The sequence below is a fragment of the Silurus meridionalis genome, chromosome 22, assembly GCF_014805685.1.
Source record: "Silurus meridionalis isolate SWU-2019-XX chromosome 22, ASM1480568v1, whole genome shotgun sequence".
NCBI lineage: Eukaryota > Metazoa > Chordata > Actinopteri > Siluriformes > Siluridae > Silurus > Silurus meridionalis.
The window spans coordinates 19,973,377-19,997,129 of NC_060905.1; the positions used below are offsets into that span (position 1 = coordinate 19,973,377).

Sequence of the window (23,753 nt, forward strand, 5' to 3'; positions counted from 1 at the left end):
TCTGATCCGAAATAAAATAAAATGTTAGTTTTACAATAAGCAGATCCCCAACACGTCTACACACACCAATGGGAGTCACATGATAAAGAACAAACGACGTGCACTAGAAGACCATTAGTTGTGTTAGGCGTGGCACAGAGGCGGAAGCCGGAGTAACGGCAAACAGAAACTTTATTAGAACAAAGGCAGAGCCAACACAAAACACCCGTGCAGTTCGGGACAATCCGGCAAACAGCAGTTCACTTGTATTACCCACGGTGCGTTATGGAGGAGGCGCGGCACGGAGGGAAGCGACGGGGAAGCGTCGGTAGTCCGAGGTGCGCTGGGGAAGCCAAACGCGGCCGTGGAGTGAGCGAGGAGTCCGGGCGAAGAAGGCACGCAGCGGGAGAAGCACATAAGCGAATACACAGCCTGAACCTGCACGACCACGCATGAACGTACAATAACGGACCCGGAATGTGGGTGAGTGAGTGGTTTATATGGTGGCAGGAAAGGAGAGGATAACGTGCTTCAGCTGTGTGCGATTTGCGCTGCGTGCTTGGGAGCGCGCAGCGGCAAAGGCAGCCTCTGAAGGAGGCGTGGCAGGCGGATCCCTGACAAGTTGTAGTTTGTCCGGTTTGTTACACAGTAACAATAATTGATCAGTTAGCAAATGAATTGTTTGCAAAAGGAAAACTATTAAAACAAAATCCATTCCAAACCCATTTTAAGATTAAACACATTATAAAAAAATATTGCTCAAAACACCTGCACAGACTGAAGAACAGAGAAAGGTACAATCAGCTAATTAATTAAAATAATGACTGATCATTGCATGTTCATGATTGCATTTGACTACATGAAGCTGGGGTTGGATCTGTGATGATCGCAAATGTTGAGCTATTTTATGAGTTGCTCAGTAGCTCCTAGTTTTATAACCATAAAGACTGTAAAAGACTGTAGAAAGATCATTACTTATAATCTTTTACTCCAGTACTCATGTTAGTTCTCACTCTCCAGTGTTCTGTAGTGTTTAAAGACTATAATCACACTCTTGATGTCACCCAAATGAGGATGGGTTCCACTTTTGAGTCTGGTTCCTCTCAAGGTTTCTTCCTCATAACATCTAAGGGAGTTTTTCCTTCACCACAGACACCACGGCTGCTCATCAGGGATAAACACATCATTCACCTTCACTGTTAAAATTCTGTAAAGCTGCTTTAAAACAATGTCTGTTGTGAAAAGAGCTATAGAAATAAACTTGACTTGATTTGACATTTCATCTCATGGCCCCTTACATTTATCATGTGGTCTTCAAAAAGGTCTCAATTCAAACTTTGTCTTTACATAGAATCAAATTTCAAAATTCTAATGTCAAATAATAGATATATACACAGTGGAACCCGGTTATGTCTAGGGCCTAGGGGACACCAAAAAGCATCGAGATATTAACGTGCTTGAAATTTCTTTATGTACATGATGTGCGTTAATAAATGAGAATGTGCATGCACGTGTTTTTGAAGGGGTTTTTACACAACAGCGTTGCTGCGATTTGTTTGATGAAGGCATGCTATAAAAATACATACAGTACATGTTTGTTAACTGTCAGGAATCCACCTGCCACGCCCCTTCAGCCCCCTTCAGCGTGTCAGGTGTTTTCTCGGCCGCTTTCTCTAAAGCTTCCGGCTTCAATCGCGCACACCTGGGGCTCGTTTATCATCATCACCAGCTCCTATTTAAACTTCCACACTCTCACTGTCCGTTATTGTTGGTATATGTTGGTTCACGGCGGTCGTTGTTATCACTCATGCGTATCCCGGTACGTGCCTTCCCACCGGCACTCTCTCAACGGCTGCGCTTTTCTTCCCAAACCGCAAAACGTGCGGTGCAGTTCATTTTTACAAAAAGCTAACCAGTGTCAACATTAAATTCTCCAGTCATTTCACTCTGACACAGCTCTGAAAAGTGTCCTACACCTGTAGCATCTGTAAAGTTTGATTTTTCCTCCACTTCCGCGAGTTCTTCTGCGGCTGCACAGTGCCGATCGACATAACTGATGTTAAATGGCAAATTTGCCCCCTTGTGCTTGAGATATTAGGGTTCGGCGACATAAAGGAATTGACATAAACCATTAAAATATGCTTAGACAAAGCGAGAATTTGGCAGTTCCACTTAAAAACGTCGACTTAATAGGGTTGGCGAGTTAACCGAGGTCGAGATAAGTGGGTTCGACTGTATATATATATATATATATATGTGTATGTACTTTTTACTTCATATACAGTATATATTAGTGTGTACAGTATATAGTAGTGTGTAACTAACCACAGGAGACAAGCAACATGTAAATAAACTTACATTTTACACAAAAAGAATTTTGAGGATTTATTTTAATTTATTCATTACTATTTTGTCGGGTCCCCTGGTGGTCTAGTGGTCTAAGATGCAGCGCTCTCACCGCTACAACCCGGGTTCGATTCCCGGTCAGGGAACCATCCCCAGTTACTTTCAGTGCCGGTCCCAAGCCCGGATAAATTGGGGAGGGTTGCGTTAGGAAGGGCATCCAGCGTAAAAAAAAAAAATGTGCCAAATCAAAAACGTGCGGAGGATCCGCTGTGGCGACCCCTAACGGGCGAAGCCGAAAGAAAGAAATACATACATACATTACTATTTTGTCGGTGTCAGGGTGCACCCTGCGTCTTCACCCGCACCAGCCCTGCCCGCATGAAGCTGCTCGCCTGATTATTAACACGGTGCACCTGATCTCCATTAATCACACACTCATATAAGCAGCTCATGTTCACACACACATTGTCCGTTATTGTTTTTTCACACCTTACGCTGTCTGCACTGTGTCTCTCTGCTGCTGCCAGCGCCGCACTTTCCCCAGCGCGGTCCTGTGAATTACCTTACACGAACTGCCATATTCCTTCACAGGAATATACTGCTTTGCTACCAGTGTGTGTATTTCCTGCTTTTTGTTTATTAAAGACTTTGTGTGTGCATACTTCGGCTTCCACCTCACACTTCGGCCTTCTCCACATCACAGTCATGTTTTGTAGTCAAGGTATTAAATTGTTCATATGTATGTCCTTTATTGCACTGCAAACTCTCAAACCAAACAATAGGTAACTACTTTTTTATTTTAGAGAGATGTAACTTGTAACTCAGGAAGTGTTTTAATAATTGAATTACCATCCATTTCATTTATACTATATAAAAAGTCAGCACCTGTATACTTAAGCAATTTTATTTACATGTAATTTGAAAAAGAAACATTACAATTAACATCAGCAATGCAACTTACATTTTACATCTATTTCAGATGTCAGTGAAGGTGAGTGACTGGATGGAAGGACCAAATGCAATACTCAAGCAAAAATACCGTCTTTAATGAGGGCAAGGAGCAGAGCAGAAATTCTCCACTGTCCAGAAACTTATGAAACCTTAAAACCAAGCAACGAGTCAGAGAACAGAATAAACAATAAACAAATTCAAAACCGGAGACCAGTAGAAGCAGAGAAAGAGAACAATCTGAAAAAGTCCAGAGCAGAGCAGAAGTGAGGATCAGGAACAGGTTCAGGAACCGGAACAGGATCAGGAACAGGCATTAAGCCAAGAGTACACTTAGGGATTTAGGAAGCCAGTGACATAATCTGTCCCTGAGTAAATGTTTTAGGTGTCCTTAAATCCCGGGTGACGTGGGAAAAATGGCAAGATGGCCACCAAGAAAAACAATTTCTAAAATCTGTAAGTTTATCTGTTTATTTCTAATCAAACTGCAGGATATCATCTATTGCTGCTGAATGCAGAAGAAAAATGCTATATATAACCACAACAACAACAAAAAAGTATATTAAGCATTAAATAGCTAATTATCCTGTATACATTTATATCAACCAGTACTATTTAACTGGCAGTGGATGAAATGATGCAGTTATTTATAATAATAATACTAATCTAAGCATTACAGAAAAAAAATGAAAAGATTGATGGTATGAAATTTCTTCATACAAAGAAATGTGCACCCAGTATATTCCACTAATTACTATTTACCCCAAAAGCCTATATATATATATATATATATATATATATATATATATATATATATATATATATATATATATATATATTTGACTTTGAAATGCAGTGACGTCTCCCAAAATGGAAATACTTCAAAATACAGATTAATGGAAAATCTACTTACGTAAAGGAATTAATTACATTTACTTACATTTAATTACATTACTGTTCATGACCGGTAAACATTTTATGTTGAAAATATTAATACAGGATGCTACATGTTGGAATACACCATGGATGAGAGTCATGTTGGGAATGATGGAACTACTTAGAGGGGACTGATTAGGAGAATGGTGTCTCAGATCTGAAACCAAGCAATGAAATTAAAATAACTCTTAATTCAATGCACAGCAAATGCCCAATGCTCAAACTTCAAAACTCTGCATGAGTCATTGCCTATGTTCTCAATTGGGAACACTTGGGTTCCATTCTTGTAAAGCATAGTTAAGGGCTTTAGGGTACTAGTTGAGTAGAATAAAATGTTAGACATTTTTTGTACATGTAAATATAAAATGTAAATATTTCATTAGAAAAAAAAGTGTAAATATTACTTTGTAATTATCATGAATATTAAAACTCAGAATTATGCAAATTGAGCAATGGCAAAAGGCTCATGTCTCCTTGTGAAACACCACTCCATTTGCTTGCTCTCTCCATTTCACTGTGATGCTCTCTGCCATGCTGAGACCTTCCAGCTTCTGCTAGATCTGGAAAAAGAGAATAGAACTAATCTCACTAGAATAATGCGGTGTAAAGGCTCAAATCTTTTTGACAACTGTACATAAATGTTAAATAAATATACACAACAGATGTACAATATAATATTAACATTGCAGTTTGTACGCATTAGTTTTTGATGAATACTCGGGAAAAGAATGCAGAAAGGGAAAGTAAATGAAAATGGGAAGGAAATGAGACCCATTTGAGACCTACCTTATTTAAGATGTCTTCCTTTAATGCAGGATCATTCACATCCTGACTAGACTGGACCTTCACTGTAATGACTTGCTTTATTAATGTGTTTGCTGAATAGAAACACAAAGATATGTACATTGTGTTTATGTACTGTGTGTGCAGTAGGTGTACAATCATTCAATTAGATTTTTTTCTAATTAATCTACACTTAGTACTTCATTATAACAAAGTGAAAACAGAATTCTAGAAATGTCTGTATATTTCTGAAAACATTTAAATAAATGAAATATCAAATGCATCTCACACTTTGCAACAAGACATGAAAATTATCTCAGGTTCCACCAATTACTCTTGATTTGTTGCTAAGATGTTGAAAGGTTTATTGATTGGAGACTCTCTATAGAACTCCTCACAGCTGACAATGCAGATCAGAGCAAAAAAGACAAGCCATGAGGTCAAAGGAACTGCCTACAGAGCTCTGACAGGATTGTTGAAGGCACAGATCTGGGAATGGCTACAAACAATTGGTGCTGCTGCACTAAAGAATTTTAAGAGCACAGTAGACACCATCATTCCCAAATGGAAGAAGTGAAGAAGCCTAGCACAACCAGGACTTGTCCAAGAGCTGGTCTCCTGGCCAAACAGAGCAATCAGGGGAGAGGTTAGTAAGAGAGTTGACCAAGAACCTGATGGTCACATTGCGAAGATGCTGTGTGGAAAAAGACAACCATCACTGCAGCACTCCACTGATCTGGGCGGGAAGAGATGGAAGCCTCTCCTCAAAACCCATGAAAGCCCATTTAGAGTTTGCCAACAGGCACCTGAAGGACCCTCAGACTGTATAGAAAATAATTTTTATTTCCCATGAAACCAAGATTGAACTGTTTGGAAACCAGGTGCCACTCATCACCTGTCCAAAACAATCCCAACAGTGAAGCATAAAGCATGGTGGTAGCAGCATGCCCATGGAAGCTTACAGCAAACAGGCACCTGAAGGACCCTCAGACTGTGTGGAACAAGATGTTCTTGTCTGATGAAACAAAGATTTAACAGTTTGGCCTCAATTCTAACAATTCTAAATTCTGCAGCAGGGACTGGGAAACTGGGTTAGGGTTAAAGGAAAGCTGAATGGTGCAAAGTACGGAGATCTCCTTAATAAAATCCTATTCCTTCACCTTTCTATATGACAATGACCCTAAACACAGCCAAGACAAGACAGGAGTGGATTAGGGATGACTCTGTGAAAGTCCTACAGTGGCTCAGTCCTCACCTGAACCCTATTGAACATCTCTGGTGAGACCTAAAAGTGGCTTCCACCGACACTCCCCATCCAACCTGTCCCAGCTCAAGAAGATGACAGTAAATCTCCCACTCCAGGTGTTTAAATCTTGTTGCATCATACCCAAAAGTCTGTAGTTGCTGCCAAAGGGGTTTCAACAAAATACTGAGCTAAGCATCTGGATACTTAAGGATGTGATATTTCAGTTAGTTCTTTAAAAAAAAATTACATACATTTCTAATTCTGTTTGGTACTAATTCTAAATTGCTTTGTGAAAACTATATATTTAAATGATTGTAGTATCAGACTGCAACATAACAACATTGAAAAAAGGGTAAAAAAATTCAACACACCAAATTAGCTACATTAGCAAACTCGTGGCATTCGCTCCTCAGATTCAGAGGTTAAAACCATTCCATGACACAGGTTTGTTCATTTGTGACATTTCCTGCCCTATTAATTTGCTTTAGACCATTAGTATACAGTAAATGTTTCGAGTGACAGATATATTTCACCATACACTGTTCAGAGGAGAGTTTACAAAGTAAAGTTAAGGTCAAATTGCAGAAAAGAAACCATTCCTTTAGAACAAGCAGTATCTAATTAGGTTTTAAACACCATGACTTTTTTTTTTGATGCAGAGAGGGTCAAATTATGGTCCTAAATATGTAAAGGAGGAGGTGTGATAGTATGGGGTATAAAAATTAAACTTTGGACTCCTGACAGTGTTCGGTGCTCAGACACACTCTCCCAGTTTAAGTGCAGATTAAAGACGTATATTTTTAGCGAGTCCTACACATAACATACATCTAAAATCATAACCTTGTGCTCCAGAACATCTGATTACATGAACATTATCAACTTTTGCTGTTAATATCATTTACAGCAGCTACGCTAATTCCTCTCCACTGCTCCTCTTTCTCTCCCCATCCTAAGGTTGCACCAGCTCCCGTTGTGTCCCACATCATGAAGATTATAAACCGTCAAAGAGTTGATGCCCGCAAACATCCTGAACCATCTAGAGACGTATCAGCACCATTTGGATTCCACTTCATGTAGAATTTGGTCATTGGACCTCTTTGAGTGTTTAAAGGCTCTGGCATGGAGAAGCTGGTGTTGGATCTTTGATGATCTCAGGTGTTGAGCTATTTTATTAGTTGCTCCTGGTTCCACAATGTCAAAAATGACTGTATAAGACTGTAGAAAGGACATTACTCATAAATCACCTACTCTGGTGCTCATGGTAGTTCACCCAAATGAGGATGAGTTCCTCTTAAGGTTTCTTCCTGATACCATCTAAAGGAGTTTTCATTTGCCACAGTTGCCCCAGGCTTGCTCATTAGGGATTAATACACATAATTAAATTATATAATTATTTTTTGTCATTTAAATAGCCACAGTTTTCATTCCCCCGATAGTTATCCGGTTTTCCAGACATCCAACTAATGGTAGAGGAATTGGTTTGGTCTATCCACTTCCAGGTGTCTCTGAACATACCAATCCAAATTATGCTTGCTTTACTTTTATATGTTATGTTGAATACAGTTGTGTATTCTAATTCATTTCTTGTGCTGGCCAGGTCTGTGTAATACATTCTGCAGTAACTTTGAGCGTCATACCAGGTTTTCAGATCAGAAACATAAACATAGTTTTAACCTGTTGTGTTGCTGCCTGAGAGATAAGAAAATCTGAATTATTACATTCACAGTTTTCACATTTGAAGTATTGCCTTTTAAATGTTAAAGCTTAATAGGTTTCAGTTTCAAATTAAAAAAGGTATCTCAGGCAAAAAGAATAACAAATCAAACATTAAAACGAAGGAGAAACGGTCCCTTAATGTATTCTAAAATTTCATTTATTAGCACAGATACAGCTCTGATTTAATTATAAAACATTTTAAATATATGGATTTTACCATCAAAGCACAAAGAAGGAAATTTCTTTGTACAGTCCCTATCTGTCCAACCCCTTATACATATCGCTCCACATGCCTGTCTGCCTTCACTACTGTTAGGTTCATCATGTGCCCAATCATCCATATTTCCCAGGGGCTCATTTCCATAAGACCAGCGCCAGCTCTTGATGTCAAGTTACAGTCCAATCCAAGCGATGGAATTGAATTGTTGTCTCTGTGCTTCATTTTGAATCTGGATTATGTTATCGTCACTCTCAATGATAGCCAGGTCAATGTAATTGGCCTTGCAGTAAACTTGAGCATCACTCCATGTTTCCTCTTGTTGGATAAGATAATATTCATGAGGGACAGACCCAACTCCTGTGGAAGAGAGTTTAAAAAGACTTTTTATTTTGAAAACAAAATATTTTGATAGAAGGGTATCTGCAATGGTGAAAGAGAAAGTTTGGTGAGAAAAAGACTTTGGTGAGACCCGCTATGTTATATGGTTTAGAGACAGTGGCATTGACTAAAAGACAGGAGTCAGAGCTGGAGGTAGCAGAGTTAAAGGTGGGGAAATTTTCTTTGGGAGTTATCAAGTCAATTCAAGTCACGAAACTTTTGTCATTTCTACTATACACAGCAGTACACAGTAAAAATTAGACAACGTTCCTCCAGAACCCTGGTGTTACACTAAACAACATAGAGCTACAACACAAAACACAACACTACAACAAACCTACTGTATACTCTGAATATACAGTATTGTGCAAAGAGAACTATAAAGACTATAACCAAGGGTATATGTAAACAAACACAATGCAGTGCAAAAACGGCAGAAGCAGCAGTCGAGAGGTGCAACAAACAGCATGTTAATGGTATAGCATGACTAAGTATAACTAATAAATAAATGGTGGTGGAATGGATTGAGATGGGTAATGAGTGTGTGTTGAGTTCAGGTTGTGCAGTTTCAGTAACACACAGTTGAGTGTGTGTGTGTGTGTGTGTGTGTGTGTGTGTGTGTGTGTGTGTGTGTTAAAGTTTCAGTTTAGTTCTGTGTTGAGGATCCTGATGGCTTGCAGGAAAAAGCTGTTACACAGTCTGAATGTGACGGCCCGAATGCTTTGGAACCGCTTTCCTAATGGCAGGAGGGTTAAGAGTGTGTGTGAGGGGTGTGTGGGGTCGTCCACAATGGTGTTAGCTATGCGGATGCAGCGTCTGGTGTAAATGTCCATGATAGAGGGTAGAGAGACTTCTCAGCTGTCCTCATTATCCTTTGTAGGCACTTACGATCCAAGATGGTGCAGTTCCCAAACCAGTCAGTGATGCAGCTACTCAGGATGCTTTCAATGGTCTGTCTGTAGAACATGGTCAGGATGTGGGGGATGGAGATAACTTTTCCTCAGCCTCCTCAGGAAGTAGAGACGCTGCTGGGCTTTCTTGGTGATGGAGCAGGTGTTGAGTGACCAGGTGAGGTTACCCGCCAGATGAACACCACAGAATTTGGCGCTCTTGACAATCTCCACTGAGGATCATAGACAGGTTGTTGGCTCCACACCAGGCTGGTGCACCTCCTCACTGTATGCTGACTTGTCATTCTTGTTGATTAGACCCACCACGGTTGTGTCATTGGCACACTTGGCGATGTGGTTCGAGCTGTTCGTTGCTACACAGTCGTGAGTCAGCAGAGTGAACAGCAGTGGGTTGAGCACACAGCCCTGAGAGGCCCCAGTGCTCAGTGTTGTGGTGCTGGAGATGCTGTTCTCGATCCGTACTGACTGAGGTCTCCCAGTCAGGAAGTCCAGGATCCAGTTGCAGAGGGAGGTGATCAGGCTCAGTAGGCTCAGCTTCTCAATCAGGTGCTGAGGGATGATAGTGTTGAATGCTGAGCTGAAATCAATGAACAGCATTCGTACCCATGTGTCCTTGTTGTCCAGGTGGGTGAGGGCCAAATGGAGGGTTATAGAGATGGCATCGTCCGTGGAATGGTTTGGACGATACGCAAACTGCATGGGGTCCAGTGAGTGTGGAAGCTGTGTCTTTATGCGCCTCATGACCATGACACTTCATCACGGTAGGTGTGAGCGCGACAAGATAGTCATTGAGGCAGAAGACAGTAGACTTCTTCGACACAGGGACGATGGTCGTCGTCTTGAGGCACGTAGTAACAACGTTGCTGCTCAGGGAGATGTTGAAGATGTTGGTAAAGACATCCGCTAGCTGTTCTGCACATTCCCTGAGCACTCTGCCAGGAATGTTGTCTGGTCCAGCAGACTTCTGTGGGTTAACACTGCATAGAGTTTTCCTCACTTCAGCTATGGTTAGATAGAGCACCTGGTCACTGAAAGGACAGGTGCATTTGTGGCCGAGGTCACAAATGTTCTTGATTACTTTATGATGCAGATTAGTGGTTGCATGATTCCTGTACTGTAACAGCATCTGGTGATCGTACACATGAACACAGTGGTCTATGGTATTCATGTATTGTGAAAAGTCGGGCTAAATACGATAAAAGTACCATTTTTGGATCCAGAGAGGCCGCTGCGAGCTACTGCCATGCCGCCATCTTGGAAATCATCCGGAGGAACTGAGAAAGTTAATGTAGGCTTGGCTGTCTCTCACCTGTCACTGGACATCAGACGGGATTACTGTCACAGGCAGCTGAAGTTGTCTTGCAGTTTTGATGGCTAGATGCTCTGCCACTCGGCCAAGTGTCTCTATTGTGGTTTCTTTTGGCGTGTGCACACGTTGCCTCTCTGATGGATAGGGACAGTTTGGCCCTTGCTATTCTTAAGGCCATCTTGTCCCCTGCTCTGAAGGTGGAGTCTCTAGATTTTAGCAGCTCATGCATTTTTGTGGTCATCCACAGCTCCTCGTTGAAACATGTAGTGACATTCTTGGAGATGGTCATCTCATCAATGCACTTGCAATTTCCAGAGTAAATAAAATTGCCTGCATCTTACAGTCACAAACTCCATAGGGGATGAGCAGTAGTTGGAAACAAACAGAGTTCTTTAACCATTCCGTGTTGATATAAACACACATGACACCACAGTGAGTCTCACTGCACAGACCTGCATTTCTGTTGACATGAAATGTGTCGAGCTCGTCTAGATGAATTTCACCATCTGGAACTCAGGCTCTGCAAAAACAAAGACACAGAAGTCTATGGTAATTGGGCCTTGGTTCCTGGTCTTTGTAGATAAGGTCATAGCAAGTCATGGTCATGAATGTTGTTGTACTTCATCATGCGGATTGGTTGTTGCATGATTTTTGTACTGTATTGTGTCCCTCGGCCACACCTCAGCGTTTCTTTACCCAGCTTACTGACAGCTCCTTGAGACACCCCAGTAAGTAAAACTGTTAAGGTATGGAATGAAGAGTCTGAGCTTGTTCTTCAGGACTGCTTTAAGAGTACCAACTGGGAGTTATTTAAAATGGCAGTTACAAGAGGAGATTCTACTGTGGACTTGGATGAGTACACTGCAGCTGTGACTGGCTACATTAGCAAATGCACAGAGAATATCATCCCTACAGAATACTTCGAAAGATATCCCAATGATAAACCCTGGATCAACTGTGAGGTGCAGGCCATGTTACATGCTCTCTTTATTGCATTTGCCTCAGGGAGGAATATTGAAAAAGACCAGAAATAAGCTACAGATATCCATTAGTAAGGCAAAGAAACAGTACAGCTTGAAGCTGAAGGGGTTTTACCCCACTGCAGAGTCACAGCGCAGAGTCATAGCAACTGAGATCTCACTTCAAGATAAGCGGAATGAATGCTACACTCACTTGTCAGTCAACAGCACAGGACTCTATCCTCATAGATCAGGACCGATGCACCACTCATCGTGTCATCAAGGTTTAGATGAGAATAAACCCATAAAAAGAGGCAGGCCTAGATAATAGTGTTAGGGTGTGCTCATTGAAGGTGGCTGGCTTGCTCACTGATAACTACAATCTGTCCCTCATGCAGGCCTCAGTGCCCACCTGCTTTAAGTCCACTACCATTGTGCCTCTCCTTAAGAAAAATACTGTGGCCTGCCTGAATAATTATTGCCCAGTCATACTTACCTCTATTGCTAAGAAGTGTTTTGAAAGAATAGTTATGTCCCAAATAAAAAGGACCATCCTAGCCTGTCACGGAATACCAGGAGTAAAGCAAGGAGAAGTTTATTTATCTTAACAAAACAAACAAAAAGTATTAGAGAAGGGAGTGCTGGAAATAATAAATTTAGCTGAAGCGAGGTTCTTGAGAAGGGTAGCGAGGAATACGGAAACCAGCAAGGAACGTGGGATTTGTGGGAAGTCCAAGTGATCTGAGATATGTATACTGTAAATCGGACGGTGAGTGCAGGAGAGAGAGATCTTTTAAAGGGTGCTCGATTAAGGGGAAACAGGTGTAGGTGATTAGTAGGAGGGAGAGGCTGAGCAGGAGTGTTGAGCACTGGAGGGGGCGTGGCTGGTGGTTCTCTGACGCCCTAACTCAGCGCCAGGGATGCCCGTGACCTCTGGGTGCGGGGCGGTGAAGATGATTGAGGTGGAACTCCTCTGGGTGTGCCGGGTCCAGGACATCCTGTCTGGGGACCCAGGAGCGTCACTCTGGCCAGGATTACAGATTAAGAGTACAGAATCTTGTGGATTGAGTATACAGAAGGTTGGTCCAGCACGTCAGGGGGAGGTGGATCGTTAGCCACTCCGGCGTTCTCTGTGGTAGAGAAGAAAAGGGTTTTAGGAGCGACACATAGAAAGTAGGGTGGATGCGGTACCTGGGAGGGAGGTCGAGCCAATATTACACGTCGTTGACTCGCCTTAGAATTGTGAACAGCCCGATATACCAAGGACTGAGCTTTTTACAAGGCAGCCGGAGGGAGCAGATCTCAGGTAGACAACCATACCTTGTCTCCTGGCTGGTATGGAGGAGTTTCTGACCTCCGAGGATCTGCAAAACTATTCGTGGTTCTAAGGGCCCTTTGTAGCTGGGTGTGTGCCGACTCCCAGACTCTCTCGCTCTCCCGGAACCAGCGATCTACCGTGGGGACGTTAGAAGGTCTTTCCATCCAGGGAAACATGGGCAGTTGGAAGCCGAGAACGCAGTCAGGCCAGTGGTTTCTTGGTGTAGGGAGTTCTGTGCGTACTCAGCCCACGGGAAGAACCGGTTCAAGCTATTCTGATCCTGGTAGGATCGAAGGTAGCATCCAAGTTCCTGTATCTTCCGTTCTGTCTGGCCGTGGTCTGTGAATGATAACCAGAGGACAAGTTCAGAGTAACACCATGCAGCTTAAAAAATGCTTTCCACACTTGGGACGTGAACTGAGGATCTCAGTTTAAAACGAATTTCTTCTGAGAGGCCATAATTGCAAAAAACATGTTTGAAAATACTTCAGCTGTATCTAGAGCTGTGGGTAGACCTCGGAGGGGAAACAGTCTGCAGGCCTTAGAGAAGCGATCCACGGCTACCAGGAGGCAGGTGTGGCCATCCGAGTAGGGCAGATCCGAGATGAACTCGATCCCTATATGGGACCAAGGTCGTTTTGGGATTGGTAGGGCAACTAGCTTCCCCACAAGTAAGTGGCGAGGTGTTTTTGACATGACGCAGACAGAACAGCCTTGGACGTACCTTGCCACGTCTCTGATCATCTCGGGCCACCAGTAGCGAAATCGGAGTAGCAGAAGGGTCCGCCTCCTCCTCGGGTGGCCTGACCTCAACAGGGGTTGACGGCAGGTACTTGGGACGAATGTCCTCCCCTCACAGCATTCTGGTGTGGTAGGTTCCTAACGGGTGGCCGTCCTAGTTTCCTCATCCTCATTCCACACAATGGGACTGAGGATGAGGTCGGTGGAGTTCTGGGTTCTGGGTCTGTGGGGCCATCAGGGCCATGGATCCTTGAAAGGGCATCCGCTTTTCCATTTTTGGAGCCTGGACGATAGGTAATGGTATAATGGAAGCTTGTGAAGAACAATGCCCATCGGGCCTGACAGGGGTTTAGGTGTTTTGCTACGAAGGCCTTCTCGGCCTCCTTGTTCCAGGCTACAGTTTTGGCCTTGCCCTTCAGGAGTAAGGTGAGCGGGGCAGTGACCGATCTAAAATTGCGGATGAACCTCGGGTAGAAATTTTAAAATCCCAGGAATCGTTGGAGTTTGTTTGTGGAGCCCGGCAAGATCCAAGATCCGTTGATGTGACCATCTCCAAGACCATCAATACAAGCTCCAAATGTGCGTGCGCTGCTGAAACAAAGAGACTCTGCCTTCAGATCAGGGGACAAGGTGGCCTTAAAAACAACAAGGGCCAAACTGTCCCGTGCCATCAGAGAGGCGAAGTGCGCACACGTGAAGAAAATCCACAACCACTTCCAGGACAGCGGAGACACCCGGCGCATGTGGCAGGGCATCCAGTCGATCACGAATTCCAAGACCACATCACCTGCTTGTGACCGTGACCCCTCCCTCCCAGATGCGCTGAATCCCCGGTTTGAGGTACAGAACATTGTGAAGGCGAGGAAGACCACCCCTCCTCCCAGTGACCAGGTGCTCTGTCTAGCCACAGCTAAAGTGAGGAAAACTCTATGCAGAGTTAACCCACGGAAGTTTGCTGGACCAGACAACATTCCTGGCAGAGTGCTCAAGGAATGTGCAGAACAGCTAGCAGATGTCTTCACTAACCTCTTCAACATCTCTCTGAACAGCAACGTTGTTCCCACATGCCTCAAAACAACGACCATTGTTCCCGTGCCGAAGAAATCTACTGTTTCCTGCCTCAATGACTATTGTCTCGTCGCTCTCACACCCATCGTGATGAAGTGCTTTGAGAGGCTCGTCATGAGGCACATTAAGACACAGCTTCCACCCTCCCTGGACCCCATGCAGTTTGCGTATCGTTCAAACCGTTCCACGGACGGTGCTATTTCCACAACCATCCATCTGGCCCTCACCCACCTGGATAACAAGGACTCATATGTACGAATGCTGTTTATTGACTTCAGCTCAGCATTCAACACAATCATTCCTCAGCACCCGATCGAGAAGTTGAACCTTCTGGGCCTGAACACCTCCCTCTGTAACTGGATCCTGGACTTCCTGACTGGAAGACCTCAGTCAGTCAGGATCGGGAACAGCATCTCCAGCACCACCACACTGAGCACTGGGGCCCCCCAGGGCTGTGTGCTCAGCCCACTGCTGTTCACTCTGCTGACTCACGACTGTGTAGCAATGCACAGCTCAAACCACATCATCAAGTTTGCTGATGACACAACCGTGGTGGGTCTAATCAGCAAGAACGACGAGTCAGCATACAGAGAGGAGGTGCAACGGTTAACTGCCTTGTGTGGAGTACTCAACACCAGCTCCATCACAAAGAAAGCCCAGCAGCGTCTCTACTTCCTGAGAAGGCTGAGGAAAACCCACCTTCCTCCCCCCATCCTGACCATGTTCTACAGAGGGACCATTGAGAGCATCTTGAGCAGCTGCATCACTGCCTGGTTTGGGATCTGAACCGTCTCGGACCGCAAGACCCTACAGAGTATAGTGAGGACAGCTGAGAAGATCATCGGAGTCTCTCTTCCCTCTATCATGGACATTTACACCACACGCTACATCCGCAAAGCACACAGCATTGTGGACGACCACACACACCTGTCACACACACTTTTTACCCTCCTGCCATCAGGTAAACGGTTCCGAAGCATTCGGACCGCCACATCAAGACTGTGCAACAGTTTCTTTCCACAAGCCATCAGGCTTCTCAATACACAGAAATGAATGGGAACTCACACACACACACACACACACACACACACACACACACACACACACACACTCAAATGTGTGTTACTAAACTGTACAATTTTTCCTGGACTTGACACTTAACACACACTCATCACTCATCTCATTTCATTCCACCACCATTCATTTATTTATTATTTATTATTCTCGACTGTACCATACTCTTAACTGCTGTTTTTTGCACATTTATCATTATCATTGTATTATACTGTTTACATGCTGTTTTTGCACCTTCGACTGCTGCTGTATTTTTGCACTACATTGTCCTGTTTATATTCACTTCCGGGGTATAGTTTTTACAGTCTTCTCGTACAGTACTGTATAATCAAGTATACAGTAGGTTTACTGGTCGGCGCTATATTGGGTTTTGTGTCTTGTCTTGTGTTGTCTGTCTGCACTGTCTGTCTGTACTGTTTTTTGTCTGCACTGTTTGCACTAGGTTGCACTCGATGAACTTTATGTAGCTTGTGTTGTAGCTCTATGCTGTTGTTTGTTGTTGTTTAGTGTAGCACCAGGGTTCCGGAGGAACGTCTCATTTTTACTGTGTACTGTGTACCACTGTGTATAGTAGGAATGACAATAAAAGCGTCTTGACTTGACTTGACTTGACAAGGCTAGTCTAGGACTGCCTTGACCTTCCCCTGATGATGTACCCTAGAAACTGTACACGGGATGGTGGAACTCACACTTCTCTAGCTTCAGGTAGAGGTGGTGTTCCCTTAATCTTGAGTGACATGACAACGATGTTTGGCTGAACACCTGCAGTATATGAGGATTTCGTCAATTTACACGATGACAAACTGATGGAGGAGCTGTCTGAACACCTTGTTCATGAATGTCTGGAACACTACTGGAGAAATGGAGAGCCTATACGGCATGACCCCGGTATTCATAGTGCCCCGAGGGGGTGATGAATGCCGTCTTCCACTCATTGCCCTTACGTATGCGCACCAGATTGTAACAGGTCTACAGAGGTCTAGCTTGGTGAAGACTCAGGCTCCATGGAGATCTTTTAGGGCAGCCGGGACCAAAGAGAGTACCTTGAGACTGATTCAGTTAAAACTTGCACTTTTTCCAATGCTGTCATAATTTGACCTGCTGGAGTCCCCGCTTGCATTCTGATAAGTGTGTTTTTAACACTTTTAAATGATTTTGGTGTGTACTTGTCAGGATGTTGGAGTGGCTTTATACTCTCTTTAGTTTTCTTTCCTTGTTTTCTCTGTTCACCCACCAGATGTCACTACTGTGTCAATGTGTTCTTCATTTGTCAACATTGTTTCCACTATTGTCCAAGACTATTTTTAACCCTTTGTGTCAGTTCTTTACTTGATTGTTGACATTATGGTGTCTGTTTTTTACATTTTGGTTTCACTGTGTGTTTAGTCCTAGCTCAAGTAGCTGTGTGTAAGTTTTAGTTTTTGAGGTTTTTTTGCTGTGATATTCCCAAAGAAAGATTTTGAGATTTTTCCTAAATTCTTGAAAAATTGAGTTCCTATTTTTAATTTTGCATTTACTTTTTGCTCTGCTGTTGTGCTGTATTTCTTTTGGCTCTGATTTTGTGGATTTATACCCTTTGCCCTTAAGATTTTTGTTCTGTGGTATCTTTATAGCTTTTTCTCTTTCTAAAATATTTTTGTACATTAACTATATAGATCTTTCCACCTTGAAATATGTCTCTTAAAAAGAGTTCCCAGCTCTCATGCAGCCAACCCCAGTTTGAGTCCTGACCCTGACAAAACTCTAATGATTCATATTCACTTTGCTCAGAATACAAGAATTAGATCTAGAATTAGATTACTCCCTTATGAAAACTTTTTGTTTACTTATTGACTTTGGTTTGCTCATCAGGTGTCTTTATATAAATCAGAATTTCTCCACAGCAGTTTTGTGACAATGTTTATTGTATATTTTCTCTCACCTGTAAAAAACAGGAGGCTAAACAGATGCTGCTCCATCACTGATGCTGATGAGAAACTCACAGTGTTGATTGTGCTGTACAGTGTTGATAAAGTGCTGTATTTAAGGTAAATAAATATAAATGTATACACTATTTTAGAGTTACGTCACAAGAATGAACTGATAGCAGATATCATTCACAAGCTTCCTACTAAATGAAAATCAAAAATAAATATCCAGATTCCTGTTCAGCAAATAAAAGTCTCAATCAGTCATGGCTTTTTTTAATTTATTTATTATGTAATAGACATTTTCACTCCAAATTTGTGCTATAATCTGGGGAGGAATAATATACTGCTCCTAATACTTGTGTATTGCATAGCTAAGATTGCCTATAACATTTACAAACAGATTTTTTATTTACTGTAACAAGAGTGTCAATGGTCATGATTCAGAGAAATTCAGGAATTATTCACATTTTTTAAATATATTTTATTATAAATTCTCAATCTGAATCTATAACAATGTTGTTAAAAGCATCATTATAAATACAATTCATTTGAATTGGACAAAATATTTTTCCATTTTTTATTTCAATGAGCCTCTTTTTAAATTTAATCACCTTTTTTATGTAAAGATCTTTTCACAACCTTGTTCAAAAGAACATTTACACTAATTACCTTGTCAGAAATAACTGAATTATTTTAGTAGAACATTGAAACATACCTGACACATGAAGGTGGTCCACCAAAGTCTTTCTGCATAGTCTGTTACACTGATCTGCCTATTTGTCTTTTTCTACCCTCTGCTTAATTTTCATAGATATTTACCTAAACAAAATCAGAGTAAAAAAAAAACCCTGAATCTTCTGAGAGTGTGGCACAACTGAATTCGAAAGACTTAGGAGATGTGTTTGTTCATACTTTTCTGTTTCATTTTAGAATTAATTATTAAATTTTTTTAAATACATTTTAAGGAAAAATATTAAGTTCAATAACTACTTCTTCTTCTTTCGGCTTCTCCCATCAGGGGTCTCCACCCCCTGTCCTCCACATCCGCCTCCCTCAACCCAACTACCCGCATGTCCTCCCTCACCACATCCATAAACCTACTCCTTGGTTTTCCTCTTTTCCTCGTTCCTGGTGGCTCCATCCTCAGCATTCTTCTACCGTTATACCCAATGTCCTTCCTCTGAACATGTCCAAACCATCTCAATCTCGCCTCCCTCTCTTTGTCTCCAAAACGTCCTACATGTGCTGTCCCTCTAATAAACTAGTTTCTAATCCTGTCCATCATCGTCACTCCCAACAAAAACCTCAAAATCTTTATCTCTGCTACCTCCAGCTCCAATTACTGTGTTTCATTCAATGCCACTGTCTCTAATCCATACAACATAGCAGGTCTCACCACAGTCCTATAAACTTTCCCTTTCTCTCTTGCAGATACTCTTCTATCACAAATGACTCCTGCCATTCTTCTCCACCCACTCCACCCTGCCTGCCTCTTTTCTTTACTTTTCTAACACACCCTCTATTACTTTGCACTGTTGACCTCAGGTAGCTTAACTCCTCCACCTCTCCAGGCTCTTCTCAACCTGCTCCCTACTCTCACCACAAATAACAACCGCTATTTGTGTAATCCGCAAACATTATAGTCCACTGAGACTCCTGACCTCGTCCGTCAACCTGTCCATCACCACTGCAAACAGGAAAGGGCTCAGAGCCGATCCTTGATGCAGTCCAACCTCCACCTTGAAACAGTTTGTCGTTCCTACTGCATACTTCACTGCTGTCACACTATCCTCGTACATGTCCTGCACCACCCTCACATACTTCTCTGACACACCAGACTTCCTCATACAATACCTCAACTTCTCTCCCGGAACCCTGTTCTACACACAATGCAACTCCTTCTGACCTTCTCTATACTTCTCCATTAACATTCTCAAAGCAAATAATGCGTCTGTGGTGCTCTTCCTCGGCATGAAACTATACTGCTGCTCACAGATGGTCACCTCTTCTCTCAGCCTGGCTTCCACTACTCTTTCCCATAACTTCATAGTGTGACTGAACAACTTAATTCCCCTGTAGTTACTGGAGGTCTGCACATCTCCCTTGTTCTTTATGATCGGTACCAGCACACTCCTCCTCCATTCCTCAATTATCCTCTCACCTTCCAAAATCCTGTTAAACAATCTTGTTGAAAACTCCACTGCCATCTCACCTAAACATCTCCATGCTTCTACTGGTATGTCATCTGGTCCAACTGACTTTCCACTCTTCATCCTCTTAATTGCTGCCCTTACCTCATCCTTACTAATTCTATCACCTTCACCAACTCCACACCACCCAACCTCTCTCTCTCTCTCTCTCTCTCTCTCTCTCTCTCTCTCTCTCTCATTTTCCTCGTTCATCAGTTGTTAAAAATACTCCATCCATCTTCCCAACACACTTCTCCTCACTAGTCAACACATTTCCATCTCCATCCTTTATTGCTCTAACTTGCAGCACATCCTTCCCAGCTCGGTCTCTTTGCCTGGCCAATCAGTACAAATCATTTTCTCCTTCCTTAGTGTCCAACTTCTCCTACAGCTCCTCATATGCCTTTTCCTTGTCTTTTGCTACATCCCTCCTCACCTGCTGCCGCATCTCCTTGTACTCCTGCCTACTTTTATCATCACTCTGTCAATCCCAATTCTGTTTTGCCAACCTCTTTCTCTTTATGCTTTCGTGCACTTCCTCATTCCACCACCATGTCTCTTTGTCTTCCTTTCTATTTCCAGATGTCACACCAAGTACCCTTCCAGCTGTCTCCCTTATCATGTCTGCTGTAGTTGCCCAATCATCCAGCACCTCTTCACCACCACCAAGCCCCTGTCTGACCTCTTCCCTGAATCTCTCACTACAGTCTTCGTTATTCAGTTTCCACCATCTTTTTCTTCGTTCCATCCTCGCTCTCCTCCTCTTCTTCTTCACCTCCAAAACCATCCTACAGACCACCATCCGATGCTGTCTAGCTATACTGTCCCCTGCCAACACCTTACAGTCTGCAATTTCCTTCAAAATAAGTTTTCACCACTGCCAATTCCATCCTTCTACCACCAACTGTTCTTCCACATTCCTCTCCTTAAAGCCATACCTACCCATCACCTTCTCATCACTTCTGTTCCCCTCACCTACATGACCATTGAAATCTGCCCCAATCACCACTCTTTCATTCCTAGGTACACCTTCTACCACTTCATCCAACTCACTCCAGAATTTTTCCATCTCCTCCATCTCACAACCCACTTGTGGAGCATAAGCACTGATGACATTTATCATCACCCCTTCAACTTCCAGCTTCACGTTCATCACTCTATCAGAAACTCTCTTCACCTCCACTACACTCTTACTGTACTCTTCCTTCAGAAATCACCCCTACACCATTTCTCTTTCCATCCACACCATGATAGAACAGTTTAAACAAACCTCCAAAGTTCCTGGCCTTACTCCCTTTCCACTTGGTCTCCTGAACACACAACATATCTACCTTTCTCCTCTCCATCATATCAGCTCCCTCTCTCCCTTTACCAGTCATAGTAACAACATTTAAAGTACCAACCCAAACCTCCACTCTCCTCCACTTCTCTTTTCTTTTAAACAGAAAGCAGTTCTTCATTTACCATGATCTTATTTCTGTTACTTAATAAGGACTAACTGAACTTAGTTAATTACTAATTATTTAGTAAGTATAGTTAGTTTATGACTAATTACTATTATAACCACTATTCATAATGGTATAATAAATAACTGTTCACTATTAATGACTGTTCACGATGTTTACATTTACTTAATTTAGCAGATGCACTTATCTAGATTGATCTAGATCTAGACTCTGAATCACGTGTGTAATCAGTCTAATGGAAAAACAGCAAAATGGCATAACTGGCAGGGAATCTATGAAAGCACATGCTAATGGTAAGTGGTAAATGTCCAAAAAAATATAAAAAATAAAAATAAAGCGAATATACTGTTTATCACTGTGTCGCATGTTAGGTAATTTATGCCGACTGCCAACTCTAAGTAGGGTGCTCTCGCTCCTCTCAATCTCGGGCCCCGCTGAGGTGAAGCGGCGTCCATATACCTGGGACCTGGCAATGTGTCTGGAGACAGGCTTGTCCCTTTCTTCTTCCTTACCTGCTGGGTCCAGCGCCCTCTAGCAAGGTTTGGATGCACACCATTTGGTAGTTTCTTTCCTTCACAATGAGAGTGCATAGACCCACCTTTCTGCCTCTGAGGAGGGGGAGTGAATGGATGTCTGTGTATATTACTGAATAGTACACCTCAACAATGATGGAATGTAATGAATGGATATTCGGTTCCATCCAGATGAGGATGGGGTCCATTTTGAGTTTGGTTCCCCTCAAGGTTTTTTCCACAGGATAGTTCCACAAGTTTTTCCTTTCCACTGGTGATTTGAGGGTGTCACATAGCTTAATGATTACAAAAGATATATAAAATAATTATATGACGTTATGAGTTGTAAAACCACAAGAAATTATTTTTGAATTGTAAAAGTAATAAATAATCAGTATCCATAAAATACATATAAAAGTATTTGAAAAACTTACTTGGTAATTTTTGTTTTCAGGCAGGTCCTTACTTTCTTACATCCATAGACATTTGCATAAAGGTTTGGTATGTTTTGTTTAAAAATTTGAAATGATGTTCTCCTTCACGGTCTAGGGCAAAGAGGAGTAACATGTGGTCTGTGATGGTGTTTGAAGGGAAAGAATATAAATGAGACCCAGTATGCTGGATGGTCCAAGGGGTCCCCCAATGACAGGAATAAGAGCAGTTGGTAACCCATCTGGTAAGACACATTGGAAGGGGATGAGGTTAGTGAATGAAAGCCACAAGAACGGATATATGAATTGTGAAAGACGTAAGGATCAGTGTCCTGTCCTTCCAAATGACTTGGTATTTCTCTTCTTTCAGAGATGATGTATTATCATCAATCTAGTTAGAATTTAAAAGGGTTAGTCAGTAGGGATTATGGTTAGAAAGGGTTATGGGTTTGGGATTAGGGTTAATATATGTATTTTGTGGATTTACTTCTGTTTTTATATTTAAACATATATGCAGCAGAAAAAAAAAAAAATTAAAAAAAAAAAAAAAAATATATATATATATATATATATATATATATATATATATATATATATATATATATATATATATATATATATGGCTAAAGTGCATCCCATCGCACATTAAATCTGCTTTGTATATATGCTGCCTCTTGGTGAAATCATTCATAAACATGGTATTCGCTTCCATTGCTATGCTGATGACACACAGCTGTATATTTCAGCAAAGCCAGATGAGCGAGATCAGCTTAACAATGTTGAGAAGTGTGTAAAGGACATTAGACAGTAGATGCTTAATAACTTTCTTCTGCTCAACTCAGATAAGACGGAAGTACTTTTACTAGGACCACATGCAGCTAGAAGTAAACTTTCCGATTACGTAGCATCTCTGGATGGTGTTTCTGTTTCAGCATGTACGGCTGTCAAAGACCTTGGTGTGATTATTGACCCGAGTCTTTCCTTTGAGTCTCACGTGAATAATATTACCAGGATCGCCTTCTTTCACCTTAGAAATATTGCTAAAATTAGAAATATGATGTCGTTACAGGATGCAGAAAAACTAGTTCATGCTTTTGTTACTTCTAGATTAGACTACTGTAACGCTTTACTGTCTGGGTGTTGGAGTAAGTGCATCAATAAGCTTCAGTTAGTCCAGAATGCAGCAGCAAGAGTCCTCACTTGATCTAGGAAATACGACCACATCACCCCTGTTTTAATCAGTCTACACTGGCTCCCAATCAAATCTTGCATTGATTATAAAATATTACTACTGACGTATAAAGCACTTAACG

General features: G+C 42.1%; 1 long non-coding RNA gene across 3 annotated transcripts; it reads left to right on the plus strand.

Moving 5' to 3' along the window:
* Nucleotides 1-22,916, plus strand: LOC124376313. 3 transcript variants are annotated; one of them, XR_006923823.1, is made up of 6 exons: nt 1-462; nt 7,193-7,393; nt 17,867-17,959; nt 21,672-21,790; nt 21,869-22,036; nt 22,559-22,916. It is a non-coding gene; the product is annotated as an uncharacterized LOC124376313 (long non-coding RNA). The 3 variants fall into 3 exon arrangements; XR_006923822.1 differs by having other exon boundaries at nt 21,672-22,036; XR_006923824.1 differs by lacking the exon at nt 21,672-21,790.
* Nucleotides 22,917-23,753: the final 837 nt, after the last annotated feature.